This window comes from Halichoeres trimaculatus, unplaced genomic scaffold (genome assembly GCF_033239565.1).
Source record: "Halichoeres trimaculatus isolate MK-OKI-2021-1 unplaced genomic scaffold, fHalTri1.1 fHalTri1_scaffold_6, whole genome shotgun sequence".
NCBI lineage: Eukaryota > Metazoa > Chordata > Actinopteri > Labriformes > Labridae > Halichoeres > Halichoeres trimaculatus.
Window position 1 is genome coordinate 34,480,947 of NW_027437184.1, and position 18,629 is coordinate 34,499,575.

At 41.1% G+C, this 18,629-nt stretch overlaps 2 non-coding genes across 2 annotated transcripts; both read left to right on the forward strand.

Moving 5' to 3' along the window:
• Window positions 1–12,802: 12,802 nt before the first annotated feature.
• Window positions 12,803–12,874, forward strand: trnah-gug (transfer RNA histidin (anticodon GUG)). The gene has a single exon. It is a non-coding gene; the product is annotated as a tRNA-His (tRNA).
• A 5,470-nt stretch (window positions 12,875–18,344) lies between these two features.
• trnaa-cgc (transfer RNA alanine (anticodon CGC)) lies at window positions 18,345–18,416 on the forward strand. The gene has a single exon. It is a non-coding gene; the product is annotated as a tRNA-Ala (tRNA).
• Window positions 18,417–18,629: the final 213 nt, after the last annotated feature.

Here is an 18,629-nt window from a genome sequence, read left to right on the forward strand (position 1 = left end):
AGAAGAACGCAGGGCCCTCATATGGCTGCGTAAAGTTAAAATCTCTGAAAAGGTAGAGAGGAGCCAGGCTGTGAATGGCATTAAAAACAAACAACAAGAGTTTAAAATCAATTCTAAAACGAACTGGAAGCCAGTGGAGAGACGACAGCACAGGGGTGATGTGCTCACGTCTAGGCGTCCCAGTAAGAAATCTCGCCGCAGCGTTTTGGATGAGCTGGTGGCGAGAGAGGGAAGACTGGTAGTAAGGGAAAGATCTGAAAATTTGGGAACTAAATCGTTACCAAGAAATTTCTTCACCAATGTGTTTCTAAAGGTGTCTAATATCATGTACTAAAAGTTTGAAATTCAACTCCTTTGGGAAACCTCTCAAAAAACTTCTCAAAGTTGGGGTACTGATAACCAATTTTCAAAAATTCAAAAGTGCTTAAATTGGACTTTAGTAACTTGTGAAGGCTCAAACAAGTGGTTTTTCATTATTCTGAGTTGATTGCTATCATTTATTTTTCACCACAACCATTCCTTAGTGGAAAAAATGACACACCCACCTTTGCATTTACATATAAAGTTGCATTTATTTCAATTAGTTGCACAATAATTAGAGCAAATACTTATCCATGCTCTGAAATGCTTTAGATGTCAATGTCTAAATCATCAAAACCATCATAAATGGCATTCTTGCAGATAATGCCTTTACAGACTCCACAAGCTAAGATTCACTTGACGCCTTTTTGCAGCTGCATCACCGGTTATTGCAAGAAGAATTGCAATTGCAGCTTGTAAACTGGAGTAGCTCTTCAGGAGCTATGGGGTCTAGAGTTGGAACTGGCCCATAACCATAAACACCTGGGGCTCTAATTTCATAGACCAGGCGCAGGTGCACCTGCCCTGTGCTGGCCTTCACTGTCTGGACAAGTTTCCTGCAGTGCCAAGAGAGGCACAGTCAAGGCGCAGAGGAGCGCAGAGCTGCGCGTCCACGCCTCCCTCCGCGCAAATGGCAGAGAGGGAGGAAAAAGCCTGAGTGGGTTTAACACAGCCAAGGGCTGTTTTCACCAATCAAATGAGCGCCTCTCCTCGCCTTTAAATGTGCTGCGGCCGAGGCGCAGCGTCTGATTGGTCCGACTGATCCTAGACGCCGCGGAAAGTGTGCTGGAAAGACCCGGTAGCGGAGACGGTCAGAGCTGCTGTCCCTGCAGCAGGGGAATGGACAGCGGAGCACATCGGAGGACACGCAGCGCGTCACCGTGTGGGCTAGCTCCCAGGACAGATTTGTCATTAATAGAAATACAAAAATAAGAGACAGTTACACAGCTGGCTTCAAATCTGCAAATCTGCAAAAGAAAGCACTTCAGCTTTGTTTCAGACCTTTTAGTATACAAATATTTCATTATGATATATTGTTATTATTATTATTATTATTATTATAATTATTATTATTATTATTATTATTATTACCTGTCAAACAGAGTTGTTTTCCCATGGCCAGCGATAGCAGAAACTGTATCACACACAGTGAAAGAAAAGATCAGCTATTGTCTCTGTTTTTCAGAGAGAGTCTTCGCTGCAGCTTTGGGCTGACTCTTTCTCTGCCTTTGATGCTTTAGCTGACTTCTTCGTGACCTCGACAAACTTGTTGTACAAATTATTTTGACACTTATGTTAGGGATGTCCCGATATTACATTTTCACTTCCGATACGATACCGATACAGCAGCATTGAGTATTGGCCTATACCGATATTAATCTGATACAATATCAGCATTAAACATATATACTTTTATTACTTATTTTGTAGTATGTCTGTCATTTTAGAAAAGGCTTGATTAAGTGATATAATTCAAAGAAAGAACATTAGTCAGCAACAGTAGGTATGAGGAAAAACTGACCCATTTATTATTAACCAATGGGTAACAGAAACTGCTTATATCGGAGATTTTAGATGCTCTCTGATTCGATACCGATACTTGTTTTTTTGCTGATATCGGACTGATATCCAATATCAATATCGGATTGGGACACCTCTACTTTTTGTGGTACCTAAGTCTTCCTTCTTGGTCATACCCCTACATACGCTCCAAAATCCTAGCATTTCCAACTGCTTCTACATGTTTCAAAAAAGTAGAGTAGCCTTTAGGAGTTCCTTGTATAAGCCTCTCAGCTGGTGTATCTGGGCCTTCACAGATGAAACAATTAAGCAGAGCTGGAGTAACCTCTTCATCCATAGTACTGCAATTATAGCCTAATCTTAGACTAACATAGCATGCAAAGTAAAATGAAAATATAGATTTAATATTTTGTAATACCAATATGTCTCAGTAACACCAAATATTACTGAAAACATCAAAATATAACTCAAACTTGAAACACATTCTTTCAAAATATATATGAAACTTGAATAAATAATAGAATGTACACGTTACATATATGAAGATAAGGAAACAAACAACATCACTTACTTCTAAGGAACGCATTAAAAACATGCTATCGTATGTTAAAGCAGTAGATTTGTCTGTCCATGATCAACAGGGAAAAAGGACCCAAATGACTTCTGGTGCTAATGTTAACTTGAATGTCAACCAACTACAGCAATCACCATTACACAGAAACTAGGCCTGTTTACCATTTAAAAAAAAAATGATGTTTTTTTAACTTTTAAGTGTACCCTGCAGGGTATGTGTGTGTGTGTGTGTGTGTGTGTGTGTGTGTGTGTGTGTGTGTGTGTGTGTGTGTGTGTGTGTGTGTGTGTGTGTGTGTGTTATTGGGAGTTTTTTTCACTAGGGAGTTGCATTGCTGAAAAATAATTGTTTGCAATCAGCTCAGAATCATGAAAAATCCCTAGTTTGACCCTTCACAAGTTACTTAAGTCCAATTGAAGCACTTTTGAATTTTTGAAAATCGGTTATCAGTACCCCAACTTTGAGAAGTTTTTTGAGAGGTTTCCCACAGGAGTTGAACTTCAAACTTTTAGTACATGTTACAAGACACCTTTAGAAACACATTGGTGTGAAGAAATTTCTTGGTAACGATTTAGTTCCCAGATTTGTCAGGCTCCAGTAGAGCCTAATAACGAGCTGATCATTTGAATCAGGTGTGTTGGAGTTGGGAACATAAAAAACATGCAAGGCAGGGGGGCCCCAGGACCAGATTTGAGAAACAAACAAAAACAAGTTACACCACATACACAACGTCAACAGCTGATGGTGCTTGGTGGAAACAACACGTGTAAAATAACTTACATTTATACATTGCTGCCAGAGGAGGAAATGAGTGCGTTAAGTGTCCACAGCTGCATACTCAAAATCCAGGACGATTTGAGTACATCATCCTGGTACTTTTGCATACTCATTTTTCACATACTATGCATACTGTTTTTCATTTTGACGCAGTATACTCAAAATTTTGAGTATTTGAGTATGGAAGTACACGTGTCTGTTACTCTGGCAACTGAGTCTCTGGATCCAACCAGGTCAGGAGCAGGTTTTTCTCAATGAACTTTGAGTTTTCTCTGTCTCCGCCTTCTTTCAGAGCCACACGCCATTTCATTTCCTCAATCATTCAGTCGGCAGTGAGTTTAGACATAGATTTGTTTGATAGCCATCTCTCATTAAAAAATCTTAAAAATACAGTCAGTAGTTTAACAGGCACAGTGCGTGCTACTGACCTTTTTCACTGACGTCCTTTTGTGAACAATCCTGTGGATGAAGGTGTAGCATTACTCTGCAGAGAAGTCAGGAGTTGATCATCAGACCGCGCACAGATGTACTCGCAATTTCAGAAATTTACCTTTTTGATGGTGACGTTACCTTCACGTCTCAGTCAATCATTTACACACACAGCTTAATCCGTCCTTACATTTGAAACATTACCGCTCGCAGTTATTATCGCTCACTTCCCAGCTGATATTGTGTGTTACACTGTGTTTCTGTGCAAACAGAAGGTTTTTTTTTGTTTAACATTGGAGATGCTGAGAATTAAAGAAAGGGAACAGCTTTTACCAGTCTTTATGGTTTTCCCTTTCTTTTTGTCGGCTGAGTAGAAGTCTGTGTTAGTTTTATTGGGCTTAGTTATTTAACAGAATATGATATTGATGAGAAAGCCATTTATGTGTGCGAAAACAGCATTATTTTTGGGATAAAACCACTGCACAGTCAAACGGCCACTTAATATTTACACTACAATGTGAAGCATGTTAAAATTGAGGTAACCCCCCCTCACACACTTGAGATTATGTTGAGATTTTACCTGCTTGAACAATGTTATTATTTTTCTTTCTTAGCTGCTGCCAAGTGTCAGTCCCATGAGATTGCATCTAAATAAAATAAATTAAACTAATTACTATGCACATATTAATAAGTTTAAGTTATTTAATTCAAACAAATTGTCCCCGTTATGTTATTGACACTGTAAAGGACTTAATTTTTACTGACACATTGACCCAAGCAGCAATGTTTTCGCATGCTGTCTCCCTCTATTGCAGTTGCAGCTGTGTTGCTTTCTTTTTGTAATAGCATGTTGAAACTCTTCATGTGAGCACATTAAAATTTCTGATTGAATTGGGGTGAAAAACGCGTCCCTTCTCCTCTCTGTTGCAATGGTGTATCATTGATTCTGGGCTCCACTGAAGATGACTTTTTATGGTTGGGCTGCACACGCTTAACTCCAGGTGAAACTACTCCAAGTTGATTAAACTGACTCAAATCAGCTGTTCTGAAACCCAAAACTCGTTTTCTATCTCAAAGTAGATCAACTCACAGTTCACTCACAGTTTATTGAAACTTCTTTGTGAAACAGACCCTAGGACATGACTTAACAGCTTAACATAAAGGTAAGATGATGTAACATCGCCCCCTACTGGATTAAAATACTTAATACATTCACTGTGCGTTTACATTTCAATTCAATAGGCAGCTATTTGATGTTCCAGAAAACCCTTTTATGTTCTTCTCTAGTGTTTGAGTTTTTCTCATCAATACTCTGAGTCTGGTTTTCTCATTTTTAAGGAGGAAAAGAATCATTGCCAAGAAGCCACAGTGAGGAGGTGTTAATACATAAGTGTGCTGAAGGTGTGTGTGTGTTATATGAATGAAAATGTATAGTATTAAACACAATAAATATTTGAAAATCACAATAATGCCATGAGAAGCAGTAGAGAGTAGTTTATTACAACTTTATGGGTAACAGCTACATTCATAATAATGTTTAATTCTTATTCAAAGTTCATGTGCATTTGAGGAAGTAGAGCAGTCCAGAAGTTTAAAATGTGTCTTTTATATCACCTATTTTAAAAAAGGATACATTCTGTAGTTTTTGTACTTGTTACATGTGAACAAAAGCATTTCAGGTACTCTGTCCTGAATTTGATAATTGTACATATAAGTAAAAAAAAAAAAAAAAAAAAGAATAGGGGAAAGCATTCTGGATAAAGACTTTCAGATTTTTTGCACTAGTCTTTCCTGAATCCCAATGGATAAGAAGACAATAAAATAAAATAAAATAAAATAAAATAAAATAAAATAAAATAAAATAAAAAATATCAATGGACAAATACCTCTAAGAAGAGCAAGGAAGTCTGATAGATATTGAAAACTAAGTGTAGTATAAAATAAATTGTTTTGTTTTTTTCTGACAAAAAGACAAATTTGAAAAAAAGATAATTATAGCCTTCATCTAAAAAAAGAACAGAACAAAGTATTACAACATTTTATTGTGAGTCTTATGTTATCTTCATAAAAACACAGCAAACATCTCTTTCTGAGATGATTTCTGGACCCAGTCTGCATCCAGATGTAACCTGGGCAAGTCTAAAAAGTCTTAAATTCTAGCTTTCTTGTCTATCTTCCTACAGTTTTCAGGATCTATATGGAGTCAGAAAAAGAGGAGTCAGTCTTCAAGAAAAGCACCAGAGTTTTATTATTCTTCACAGCCATAAAGCAATGTAAAGCTCAGCAGAGCAGCTGAGGAACCACTGATGAAACACATCATTATTTACCCTCAAATGAGGAAGTAGAGAGATACTGTGATCTACCCCTTTTTCGCTATTCTGTGTTTGAATCTACTGATGACCCACTCCACAACATATTCAATCTTCTTGTCATGTATTGGTGTCCAGGTGTCATCTCTCTTATCTATGACTGCACATTCTGAACATTAACTTTTTGTCTTCACCTCTTTTAAGGTCACTGAGGCCTCAGATAGGCCTCTGTCCAAGTTCAGCTTACCTCTGAATACAATCAATTCAACGCTGTCCTTAGTGAAAAACATAAAGTATTCTCTCTTAGTCATGTGACATGTACCATGTTATTTAAAGGGGACATATCATGCTTGTTTCTCCTTTTCACTGTGCCAGACTAGGTTGCCTGTAAAGCATTTCTGCCCTCAGTACAAGTCATTTAGTTCCTTCATTTCCCCACAATAGCTTTCTCAATATCCTCATTTTAGGCCATTCTGAAGATCTCGTTAAGACGCTCTGTTTCCAGAATGACCTCCAGTAACCTCGCAACGTCACAGCCCTTTGTACTCTGATTGGTCAGTTCTATCAGAGGGGTGGAGGGGGTAGAGCCAGGGGGCGGTTTTTGCAGCATGGTAGTTTTTACAAAATCGCCACATTGGATGGGGCAGACTGAGCGAGTTTGCTGTTTGCCAAAACTTCACCGTAAGGCATTGATAGCACTAATAAAATGGCAGAGTGTAGGATACGTCTTTTTGTATTGGACCCCGAGTCAGACCCGGACGGTTCTGCAGCTCAGGAGGAAGAAAATCCACCTGGACACAGATCATCTCAGGATGCTTCAGTGTGGTGAGTCAAACGGGTACTGTAACATGTATAGAGTCAATATCACTATAAAGTGCCTTTGGTGTCCTCATCAGAATCACTCACTCATCATGAAAATGAAGCAGAATAATGAAATTCTGAGTTCTTACTATAATAGACCAAAGATTTGGACACATATCAGTACAATAATTTGTCTCTTAAAATGTGTTTCCTTCATTTTGTACCATTTTTTTTCTTTGGATGTAGGTGCCATGTTTTCAACATAAAATGGCAGTTTGTCTCTCTTGCATGTAGATTATAGCGAAAATTACTCATGCAGGTACAGCCAAGAAATACAATCTGTGCATTTCGGAGGTTCACACAAGCAGGCCAGTCTGCACACTGGAGTGCTCTACACCACTGGTGAAGAAGCGCCACAAACCTTCTGCTCCATATCACCCTCCAGAAGACACGACCCTGTGGCCATCTGGGCCCACCTCGATCCAGTTCTGAAGCTAGTGAGGGAACGACACCCACAAGTCAGCATACTTCATTTTTTCAGCGATGGGCCTGCAACGCAGTATCGACAAAAGGGAAATTTCTTCTACCTCTCAACAGAACCCTTCAAGTATGGCTTCAAAGAAATAACGTGGAATTTCTTTGAGGCTAGTCATGGTCAGGGGGCACCAGATGGTGTGGGTGGGGCCCTCAAGAGGTCAGCGAATCGGATTGTAGCCCATGGAGAAGACATTCCTGATGCCCAGAGCTTGTATGACAAGCTGAAAAGCCTGGACACATCTGTCAAGCTGTTCTATGTCGCAGAGAAGGATATTGAATCCAACATTGAGGTTCCTGCAATAGCTGCCATAAAAGGCACTATGAGAATCCACCAAGCTATCAGTCTGAGACCCGGCTAAATGAAATACAGAGACATTTCATGTCTGTGTAAAAGGGAGGTTTTCTGGACTGTCCCTGCTCTAACCTTCAAGAGGTCACTCTAGCTGATGTTCCTGTTTCATCCAACAAGTCCCCAGCATGTGGAAAGACACCAGATAATCTCAGGAGACCAGAAATGATTGAGATAAAGCACATTGGAGAGTGGTGCGTTGTTAATTACGACAATGAAGCATACCCAGGTGTCATCATAGATGCTGAAGGGCACAGTGTGAAAGTCAAGTGTATGCACCGCCATGGCATAAACAAGTTCCATTGGCCAAGTCTCCGGGATGACATCTGTTGGTACCATGACTGGCAGGTACTTTGCCTAATACCAGAACCACAGGCTCTGAACAAGCGCTCTGTACGGATTGAAGCGTCTGCATGGAAGTATGTGGAACAGCAAGTGCAGGATTGAGCCATGCCTATGCAGAAAGGGAGACTGTTTGGAGATGTGTCTCAGTGACGTTCAGTGATATTCTGTTTTCCAAATCAATTGTTCTCCACTTAAAAAATGCATTTTCTTCTCATTCTAACTGTGCAGAATGAAGTACAGAGTTTAACTCTAGAATGCCACATTACTGGCACATTTTTGGTGTTCTGCTGGGTGCAGGTAGAGGGGATCAAAGCCATTTTATCCACCTGGTAATTCCCCCCTACATGGGAAAAGGACCTCTGGCATTTTTTTTTACATAATTTCATTTTGATCCATTGCATTTATGAGGCCATTCAATGACCTTTCACAATGTGTCCACCCTGTCATGCCCAGGGTCCACCCTGTCATGTTACTGTCCACCCTGTTATTGTCATGTTCTATGAAAATAAACAAATTATTTTCAAAAGTAAGCAAACTCTTTGTGTGATTCCTTCATAAACAAGTGAGGGCCAAATAGTACTGTTTGAAAGTTTGACCAGATATCCTTGTTATTAGATTTTATTTAGAAAAGAAAGTGCAATTCTCGCTGATTTTATACAGAACCAAATAGTTTGCCCTAATTTCATTAATATCCAAATACTTTTCACAATAACTACAATAAATTTTGAGAAAGGGACTAAGTAGCTTTCTGAAAATATACATTTTATAATCACTATGTAAATACAATGTATTTATTCTATTTTGAAATTGTCCATGACAGGGTTGACATATTTTGCCGTTTGCATGTACATTGCCTGCTTGCAGTTAATTTATTAAAAGTGTGGGAGCTTGACAAACATGTATTTCTAACAGCATAACATCTACTTAATACAATAAATGAGAAGTTAAATGGAAAATTTCAACATTTTTGTGGTGAAATTCTGAAGTCTCAAAGGCACCTTATGGTGATATTGACTCTATAGTTTATACGTGGAAATATAGGCAGACTTCACCAATAAACCATGTCTATAACAGGGCTCCATCCTGCTCCTTCACTTTTCTCTGTCTGTTTTATCCATCATGCTGAAAGTGTAGTCTAAAGATCACCTCTACCATCAGTTCGTCACTATGTTAGCACTCAGTCAAGCATGATAGATCAGCATGATATGTCCCCTTTAAGCATCCGTATACTGTGGGTTAAATGTTGTATGATGTGGTACAGACACCACAATCTGTCAGTGTAGATCAGAACATGTAACAACACGGCTGCAAATGTTCGCTGAGGCAGGTGGGCTCCCCTTTGCCCAGTTTCCTCGTTTAGAAAATTTGATCAATTGCAATAAGAGACCAGCCAATCAAATCCATAATTTTAGGTTTTGGATAGATCTAGATATTTAAAAAAGAAACATCTGTTTGACACTTGCAAAATAAGATTAGGAAGAGGTTTGTACTTGTGGGTGAAATTGATTGTTACACTGCCTTACAGCCTGCTTGAATTAAGGCCTCCAAAGCCTTCCGTATCAGTCATGCATTGCTTTCACAAAACTTGCCTTGTGTCACTTGCCAGTCATAATTGTCTGACTGCAATTTGTCCTGGAAGCACAAAAACAGAAGTGAGCAAATCCTGGAAGCAACGTGACCAGCTATTGCCCCCTGTCCCAAAGGACAGCTGTCTGAGACGCGAAATGCAAGCAGACTCCTGTCCAAGGCTTCAACTAGTCTCTGGTAAAAGGAGACCAGTGGCACAGGCAAGCAGCTGTGATCGTATAGTGCAGGGATGTCAAACTCGTGCCATGGAGGGCCAAGAGACTGTAGGTTTTCCTTCCAACCAAGAACTCCACCAGCTGATTCCGCTGATTACCTCACCTTCAAGCAGAGAGCAGGGACTAATCAGTGAAATCAGCTGGTGGAGTTCTTGGTTGGAAGGAAAACCTGCAGCCTCTTGGCCCTCCATGGCACGAGTTTGACATCCCTGGTATAGTGGTTAGTACTCTGCTTTGTGGCCGCAGCAACCCTGGTTTGAATCTGGGTCACAGCAAAAGTGCTGGGCAAAATTATTTTTCTGTCATCGCACACTTAAGACAGTGAAAAAGCTGACAGTGGAACAATAGACACTTTTAACACTTAACACAATGATTGGCAAATTGGCTACTAAGAGGAAGAAGTGTAAACAGATCAAACCATAGTTGATGGATATTTCCCTAAAAAGTAGAAGAGCAGTTGTGAAGGGTTGTGAAATGGGATTGTAGTTTTCAGTAAGTGCAGTGCAGTAAGTTCTGGAAAGTCAGCCAAGCAGCCGTGATCGTATAGTGGTTAGTACTCTGCGTTGTGGCCGCAGCAACCCCAGTTCGAATCCGGGTCATGGCAAAAGTGCTGGGCACAATCATTTTTCTGTCATTGCTTTTGGACACACTGGCCTCTGATTTGCTCATCACAAATGAAAATGGAGAGCTCCAGAAAATCTCCTGCACCATTCTAGTAAGCCATGAGTTCCTGGTAACCATGTCTCTTGAGAGGCCTTGTCCACACAGTTGATCTACTACGAGCCCACTGACTTTATATGAGGAGGGGGGCTTGCAGTCTAGCTATGAGCACGCACGCACGCACGCACACGCACGCACACACACACACACACACACACACACACACACACACACACACACACACACACACACACACACACACACACACACAGAAGCAACAGGGGCTAGTGGCGCAATGGAAAACGCGTCTAACTAAAGATCATGAGATTCTAGATTCCACTCCTGGCTAGCTTGTGGGACAATTTTGGGCATGCCATGACATGTTCCTGGGTCTTCGTATTTCCCCTGGACAACAGAGAAGAGCTCTGTTATACTTGATGCCCTTCAGGGTGTGCCAGTGGAATCCTCTGAAGCGTTCTTTATCAGTTATGAGAAGCTATTACCAAATTGTGTCACTTGCCAGTCAGCCAGGCAGATCTGTGTATTAATTTCTCTCCAGTGCCGGGGATGTAGCTCAGTGGTAGAGCGAATGCTTTGCATGTATGAGGTACATGTATCAGTTGTCCAGGGGAAATACGAAGACCCGGGAACATGTCATTGCCCAACCTAAAATTGTTCAATGAGCTAGCCAGGAGTGGAACCTAGAATCTTATGATCCTTAATCAGACGTGTTATCCATTGCGCCACTAGCCCTTGTTGGCAGGTCCTGGGTTCAATCCCTAGCATCTCCAAGGGCTGTTCTCTTAATTACATGGTGGTCAGTCCAAGACTGTGTCGCCCAGAATTGAGAACTTGGTCTAAAATGACCGACACCCCCAATTAAAGTGTTTGCAGAAACAACACAATCAAAAGAGAGGCTTCTTGGCAGAGAGCCATGGGCTCTCTGGAACTGCTGCATGTCACACGGCTGTCTTCCAGCACAGCTCAACACTCCCCCTCACAAGTGAAAGGCATTGTGCTATTTGATGCACTACTTGACTACTTGACCTCATACAGGCCTTGAATGGAGAAGAAGAAACCTATGTTTAGCATAGACAGAGTGCCAGAGTTGTTGTTGTGGCCGAGTGGTTTAGGCGATGGACTAGAAATCCATTGGGGTCTCCCCGCACAGGTTCATATTCTGCCCAACAACGGCTGGTGCTTTTAATCCCTGCCATCAACAACAGACACTCTGGGCTAGTGAGATGTGGGGCCTCTGCACTGCAGCACAGGAAGAAAGTGCACATTTGACTGAGGAGCTCCATGCTTACAGTAAAACTTGAAGTGCGTATTGCTGGCTTAACAGTGTCCATCCATCAGTACCTTACAATTATCCTTGTTGCAGCAGAACTCTAAGCAAGTTCCACCTAATGTCTCATCAAGGGCAGCAAGTGACCAAAAGACCCAACCAATTTTCTCTTGGTGTGCCTTTTGGCCAAGGAAAAAACAACAGGTTGTGTCTGTCCACAGTGGTGCAGCAGCCGGCAAGGCTGTCTTGTGAGCAGCTGACCTGGCTTCCAGCTCCCCTGACTGCAACTGAGTATTTCCTTCACAGCTCACTGTTGAGTCGTAGGTTCCCCTTCCTAGCTGCATGTGCTATTGGCAATTAAATGTTAGGCAAGCCAGTTGAAACCTGGGTAAGAGGCACAATGCAAAGCCTAGTTACTTCCGCTCAGTTCTTGCAGCGGGAGACAGCGGCCGTCACATTGCTTTGATTTCTCTCCAGAGCTTTTTTCCCAACACTTTGGCTCTGGCGGACTTGAACAGGAGTGTGCCGTGCGATGGTGGTATAGTGGTGAGCATAGCTGCCTTCCAAGCAGTTGACCTGGGTTCAATTCCTGGCCATCGCAGTTTGCATTGGGTGGTGTGCTCTTGTCCATCTTACCATGGCAAAAGTGTAGCTGGGCATAAGTACACTTTGAAGTTGATTTTGTGAATGACTAGAAAACAAAATCTGCGTTTCTTGCTCAATGCAGGATTATGTAGTTGAACCCTGACACTGCGCACTCCCGGTGACTGTGCTACATGAAGAGCTTGGAAGTGCCAGGGGGCAAAGCTCAGGGCTCTTGACACGGCTCCCCCTGCCTTTCTATATCTCTGGTCAGAGCCGTGAGATGTCCTGAAATCTTGCACCAATGTTGTCCATTTCCAGGCGCGTCACTGTCCCCTTCTGTTTGGTTGGCATGCATCTGGGGCAAAGTGGAACCGAAGAAAATCTGTCTGATACACCAAAGGCAAGCAGACTCCTGTCCAGGGCTTCAATTAGTCTCCGGTAAAAGGAGGCAAATAGCACAGGCAAGCAGCCGTGATCGTATAGTGGTTAGTACTCTGCGTTGTGGCCGCAGCAACCCCGGTTCGAATCCGGGTCACGGCAAAAGTGCTGGGCACAATCATTTTTCTGTCATTGCTTTTGGACACACTGGCCTCTGATTTGCTCATGACAAATAAAAATGGAGAGCTCCAGAAAATCTCCTGCACCATTCTAGTAAGCCATGAGTTCCTGGTAACCATGTCTCTTTACTAGTCTTGTCCACACAGTTATTCCAGCTGTCTTAATATGAGGGGGACTTGAGGTCAGGCTACACATGTATAGAATGTTTGTACACTACAGAGACCGGAACAAAAAGGAGTAGTTCTGTACGGGGAGAGCATGCAAACTCCACACAGAAAGGCCCACCTGGCTGTGAGCAGCGCTAACCAGTGCAGCCTCATGTAAGCAACTTAAAGCATCTTTTTGCTTTTAGCATTTCTGCCCGTGCTGCAAAGTCTTTTTCAGAGGGTTCATTTTTGAAGTAGAGTCAGGTCTGTTTGTTATGTTAACACTTCAGGTTAAGTTAAAGCTGGGTTATATTAACTGACCTCTTTTATAGGCCTTAGCAGCAACCTCTGGTCTAAAAATATGAGAAAATGCTGAAGTGCTAAAATCAGGCTCCTCATTTTATCTTTCATTTCATTTTATCATTTTTTTCTCCTCATTCTTGTTTCTGATCAGTGATTGAAGCTGTCATTCATCTGCTTTGGTTTGATATGGATATACACTAGTGTTATGAATATCTCTCATCATTAGCCTCATATATGATTTGGAGAGCATGAAGGAAAGAAGTTAACAGCTTTTCCTCTAACATGGGGAGGTTAACTGCATGTGGCATATAACCAAAAGCACATTTTCAGAGCCCATCTCAAGTTTCCAGATGAAGTCATTGGCCCTCATGTTTCTGGTTATCCATGGAAACAGAGACGCCGGAGTAGACAGGAGGAGAACATCTGCTCAGGGAAACGTCGGAGGCATCAGCACCTTCTTTTTGCATGATGCAAAACCTCAGCATGAAACTGAAGGAAAGAGTACAAGAGAAAGGTTTATGGAATCTGGTGGAAAAAGAAATTGTTTAAAATGACACACAGTAAACTTAAATGAAAAATAATTATAAAACAAACAATACACTGCCTGGCCCAAAATAAAGTCGCCACCAAAAAAAGGTCACACACTCGAATATTTTGTTGGACCGCCCTAAGTTTTGATTATGGCACGCATTTGCTGTGGCATTGTTTCAATTAAGCTTCTGCGATGTCACAAGATTTATTTTCATCCAGTGTTGCATTAATTTTTCACCATGATCTTCATTGATGATGGTAGAGCCTGACTGCTGAGCAAAAGCCCTCTCCAAAGATTCTCAGTGGTGGGGTTAAGGTCTGGACTCTGTGGAGGACAATCCATGTGTGAAAACAATGTCTCATGCTCCCTGAACCACTCTTTCATAATCTGAGCCTGATGAATCCTGGCATTGTCATCTTGGAGTATGACTGTTGGTATATTCAGGTAGTCAGCTGACCTTATTCTTTGAGCAAGGACTGTTGCCGAACCCAGACCAACAGCAGCAACCCCAGATCATAGCGCTGGCCCCACAGGCTTGTACAGTAGGCACTAGGCACAATGGGTGATCACTTCATCTGCCTCTCTTCTTACCCTGATGGCCCTTCAGTCTGGAACAGGATCAATCTGGACTCATCACACCACATGACCTTCTTCCATTGCTCCAGAATCCAGAATGCGTTGGACAGTTCTTAACCCAGTTGTAGTAGTTTCTGCAGTCTCCTTCGATGTTTTCTCTGCTTGATGCACGCTAATGATTTGACCCTTTTCAAACAGACCAACATCTTTTCCACAACCATGGGATTTGTCTTTCCACATGGTTGTTTAAGAAATAAGAAGCAACTCATTGCACCAGTTCAGTTAAATAACTTGTTGCCAGCTAAAAGATGATTTCCCATGCAGTAATTATCCAATAGGAGAGAGTTTAGTATCTTATCATATACATCAACTGTTTCTTTTTATAAAGCTTTGAATAGTAGACAAATGTCAACAAAAGATCATCATTCTTTATTCCAAACCCCATGAGCTCCCACACCTGAAAACCTGATTGAGCTGCACCTGCTGGACTGGGATCACAAATGGGAATGTACTGTTCAATCCTTGAAGAACTCAACCCATCAACAAATACCTCAACTATTTTGAAGAGAACCCATCTCATCACCAGGAATAGCTTTTAACAGAGCTCATCTAATCACCAATACATACTTTATTTTCTGATGGACTTAAAGGACCTGGAATTTGGACACATATCTGTAATTTCAAAAAACACTTGATTGTAAAGTGTCATGTAGCACTTTAGTTTTGTTTCTGAATTACTTGTCTTTGTTCACTACTCGCTTGCCTGACATCGACAAAAGATGTTAAAATAAAATAGAATTAATGGTAACACACTAGAAGCCAAAATATTTCCTCTCAAGACTGAAATGGTAAAATATTTACCTTGATTTAGTCCTTATGGAGATCTCAATGTTAAGGATACATGGAGCAACTTATACCACCAAAATAACTATTACTGAATTTATAGTGAGGTAAACAGACAGTAAAAAAAAAAAAATACATATATAAATCAAAGCTGTGATACATGAAAAAAAATAACAGAAAAAAAAATCACAACACTAACATATCAATCAATCAACTAACCAATCTTTATTTGAGCCAATTCATGATAATGTTATATTATTAACAAAGACCCAACATCAAGACAAGTTAAGACTTGGTCCAGTCTTCAAGCTAGGACCCAGTCTTATCTCATTTTGATCCACCATGAGTACTGCACCTTGCATCATTTAGCAAGTTAAACAGGCAAGAAAAACTCCCCTTTAACAGGAAGAAAACTTGAGCAGAACCGGACTCATGTTGGACAGCCATCTGCTGCGACTGTGCTGGGGTGGAGAAGAAGATAAAGGATGACAACAGTAAGAAACAAAAGGACAGCATGCTTAAAAATCTCTTCAGCATTCAAGCTGAAAAGGGAAAAAAATATTATCAAAATCAAGGCAGAACTTGAAAATTAAAAAACATTTTTCTATCTGAAGATTAAGACTATCAAAACAGTGGAGCGCGCAAATAATCTGGGCATCAAAGGTGAGCTTGTACGCAGACGTTCTGATGAAATAGACACACGCCTTGTCAAGTTTCATTTGAACAGCCCAGTTTGTGACTTGTCGGTCTAGGGTAGGGGTATGGTTCTTGCTTGAGGTGCGAGAGGTCCCAGGGTCAAATCCCTAACAAGCCCACGCAACAGCTGATTGACTGCCAGAGCTGTGTGTTGGCAGGCCGGCTGCTCAAGTGCTAGGTTATGTCGTCCTCATTGGCCTGAAAAGTGGTTTGAGAGATTGCCACCGAACCCTTAGTCAACAGTCCACAGTTGTTAGTGATATCCAGGTATCCTGTCCAGCTACCTTTTACTAATTAAAATGAATTTAATTCCCCACTCCCTTCGGCTCGTTGGTCTAGAGGTACGATTCTTGCTTCGGATGCGAGAGGTCCTGGGTTTGAGTCCCAGACGAGCCCACTTTACCTAAAGCCTGTGTCATAGGGCATCCCTCCACTTGGCTTCAACTTTGTGGCCAGTTGCACTTTGTCCTTATCCCTGGGCTTCATTTGGGACACCCAACGGTTACTTCTAAATTAATCAAAATCGTATGAAATTGACAGGCTTGTGCCAGGAGAATAAACCATGCCCCCTTTTTCTATATCAAAGGCAAGGGCGTAGGTTTGCATAGGGACTGTAGGGACATAACACTACCAACTTTTCAGGAGGCACAAATTGTCCCCACCAACTTTGAAGCAACTTTTTGCATTATAACTAACTTCAGCCTAAACCCTTTCGGTCAGCACTACCAGATACATTGATCTGCACACGGTTATGTGTATATTTGTATATGTGTGAGAATACATGTATGTGTGGGCAGATCTACATGTATATATATATATATATATATATATATATATATATATATATATATATATATATATATATATATATATATATATATATATTTAGATGTGTTTGGATATATGTATATGTATGTAAATAAGTGTATTTGATTGTGCAATGACCGGAAAATTAAAACTAACTAACTAACTAACTATATAATGAGTTCAGTTATATAGGGAATTTAGATTGTTTTCCCATATGTTGTAAAGATAGAATTGACCCTACCGTTATTAAGTGAATTATTTTCATAATGTTCAGACTTAAATTTACCCCTTTTCACTCGCTGAATGTGCCAGTCCATTTTTTTTCCTCAAACGCATGTTAGAGTGGCTAATGACACACACACGCACACGCACGCTCACTCAGCCCCAACAGAAATACTTATCGACAACATGCTGTCTCCTTCGAAGAGGAGAGATATTAGAAGTTTTCTTTGGCCAGCAGCAGCCACTGTAAGTAATGTAAAAAGACGTCAATGTTGTGGAGGCGGGGAACACACCACTAAATTTGCTACTGAAAGTCCGACCTGCATCAGAGTTAGCATAACATTAAACTGTGTAAACTTGCTAACCTGCAAAACTCGAGTAGGAAGCTTGTTCTGTCGAAATGTCCTACTCGTGCGAAACTTGCTACTGGAGGCTGATTTGACAGCCGAAGTACGACCGTTGTTTTTCAGTTTGTTTTGTTGAGATGCATACAGGTAGAACGTTATTAAAATCCCCTAATATAATATGTTCAAATATTGCAATTAAAATTTGCAAATAAAATCCAGACATTTATTCTGGAAGTTTTCAAAATGTTTCTTTAGTAGTTTTTGAAAATAAAGGTTTGAATCGAATGGTGTACCAGGTGAACCAATACACATGAAAGTTAGTATAAGTCAGTACAGATTTATTTAGCATTGATCATTTAGCCTATCAATTAATTCAGTTCATATTTGTGAGAAATGTAGCCCTGACCCCCGTTCACCCAATCTGTTTGGTTTTATTAATGTCCCGTCCCCAGCAAAAAGTGTACATGCAGGTAATGCTGTTATATTGTCCCTACCAATGTTGAGACCAAACCTACGCCCTTGATCAGAGGACATCGGTTTGATGCATCAAAAAGCGATTGGGGAAGAGGTTTGAACTTGCAAGAGTTGGCCCTTAAATTTAAAAGAAGGAATTTCACAGCAGCTGATATTAAAGACGTGTCAGAGGTGGAGACAAGTAAAACAACATTTTTTCAAAGTGTTTCCACTGGGGTCTCAGCGACTACCAAAAAAGACACCCGGGTTTCTGCCACAGTGGCTTTCAATGCCATGTCACCTGAGGTCTGCACCGTAGCTCAGGTGAAAAAAATAGTGGTTTGATGCCAAGGTGGATGCAAAGAAAAGGATATCAGACTGGAGGAAATATGAGGGAAACCGAAGGAGGACAAGGACCACCTGATCCCACTCCACAGGATGAGCGACTGGCCCTCACCAGCTTTTGTGCGACCGATGAAGTATGAAAAAGTTGGCTGCGTTTGTGGAGGTTCTCAGCATCCAGTGCTGGGGATGTAGCTCAGTGGTAGAGCGCATGCTTCGCATGTATGAGGTCCTGGGTTCAATCCCCAGCATCTCCATTGGCTGATCTCTTGATGACATGGTGAATTGAGCACTTGAACTCAATCTAAAACAGGGATGTCAAACTCGTGCCATGGAGGGCCAAGAGGCTGCAGGTTTTCTTTCCAACTAAGAACTCCACCAGCTGATTCCACTAATTACCTCACCTTCAGGCAGAGAGCAGGGACTAATCAGTGAAACCAGCTGGTGGAGTTCTTGGTTGGAAGGAAAAC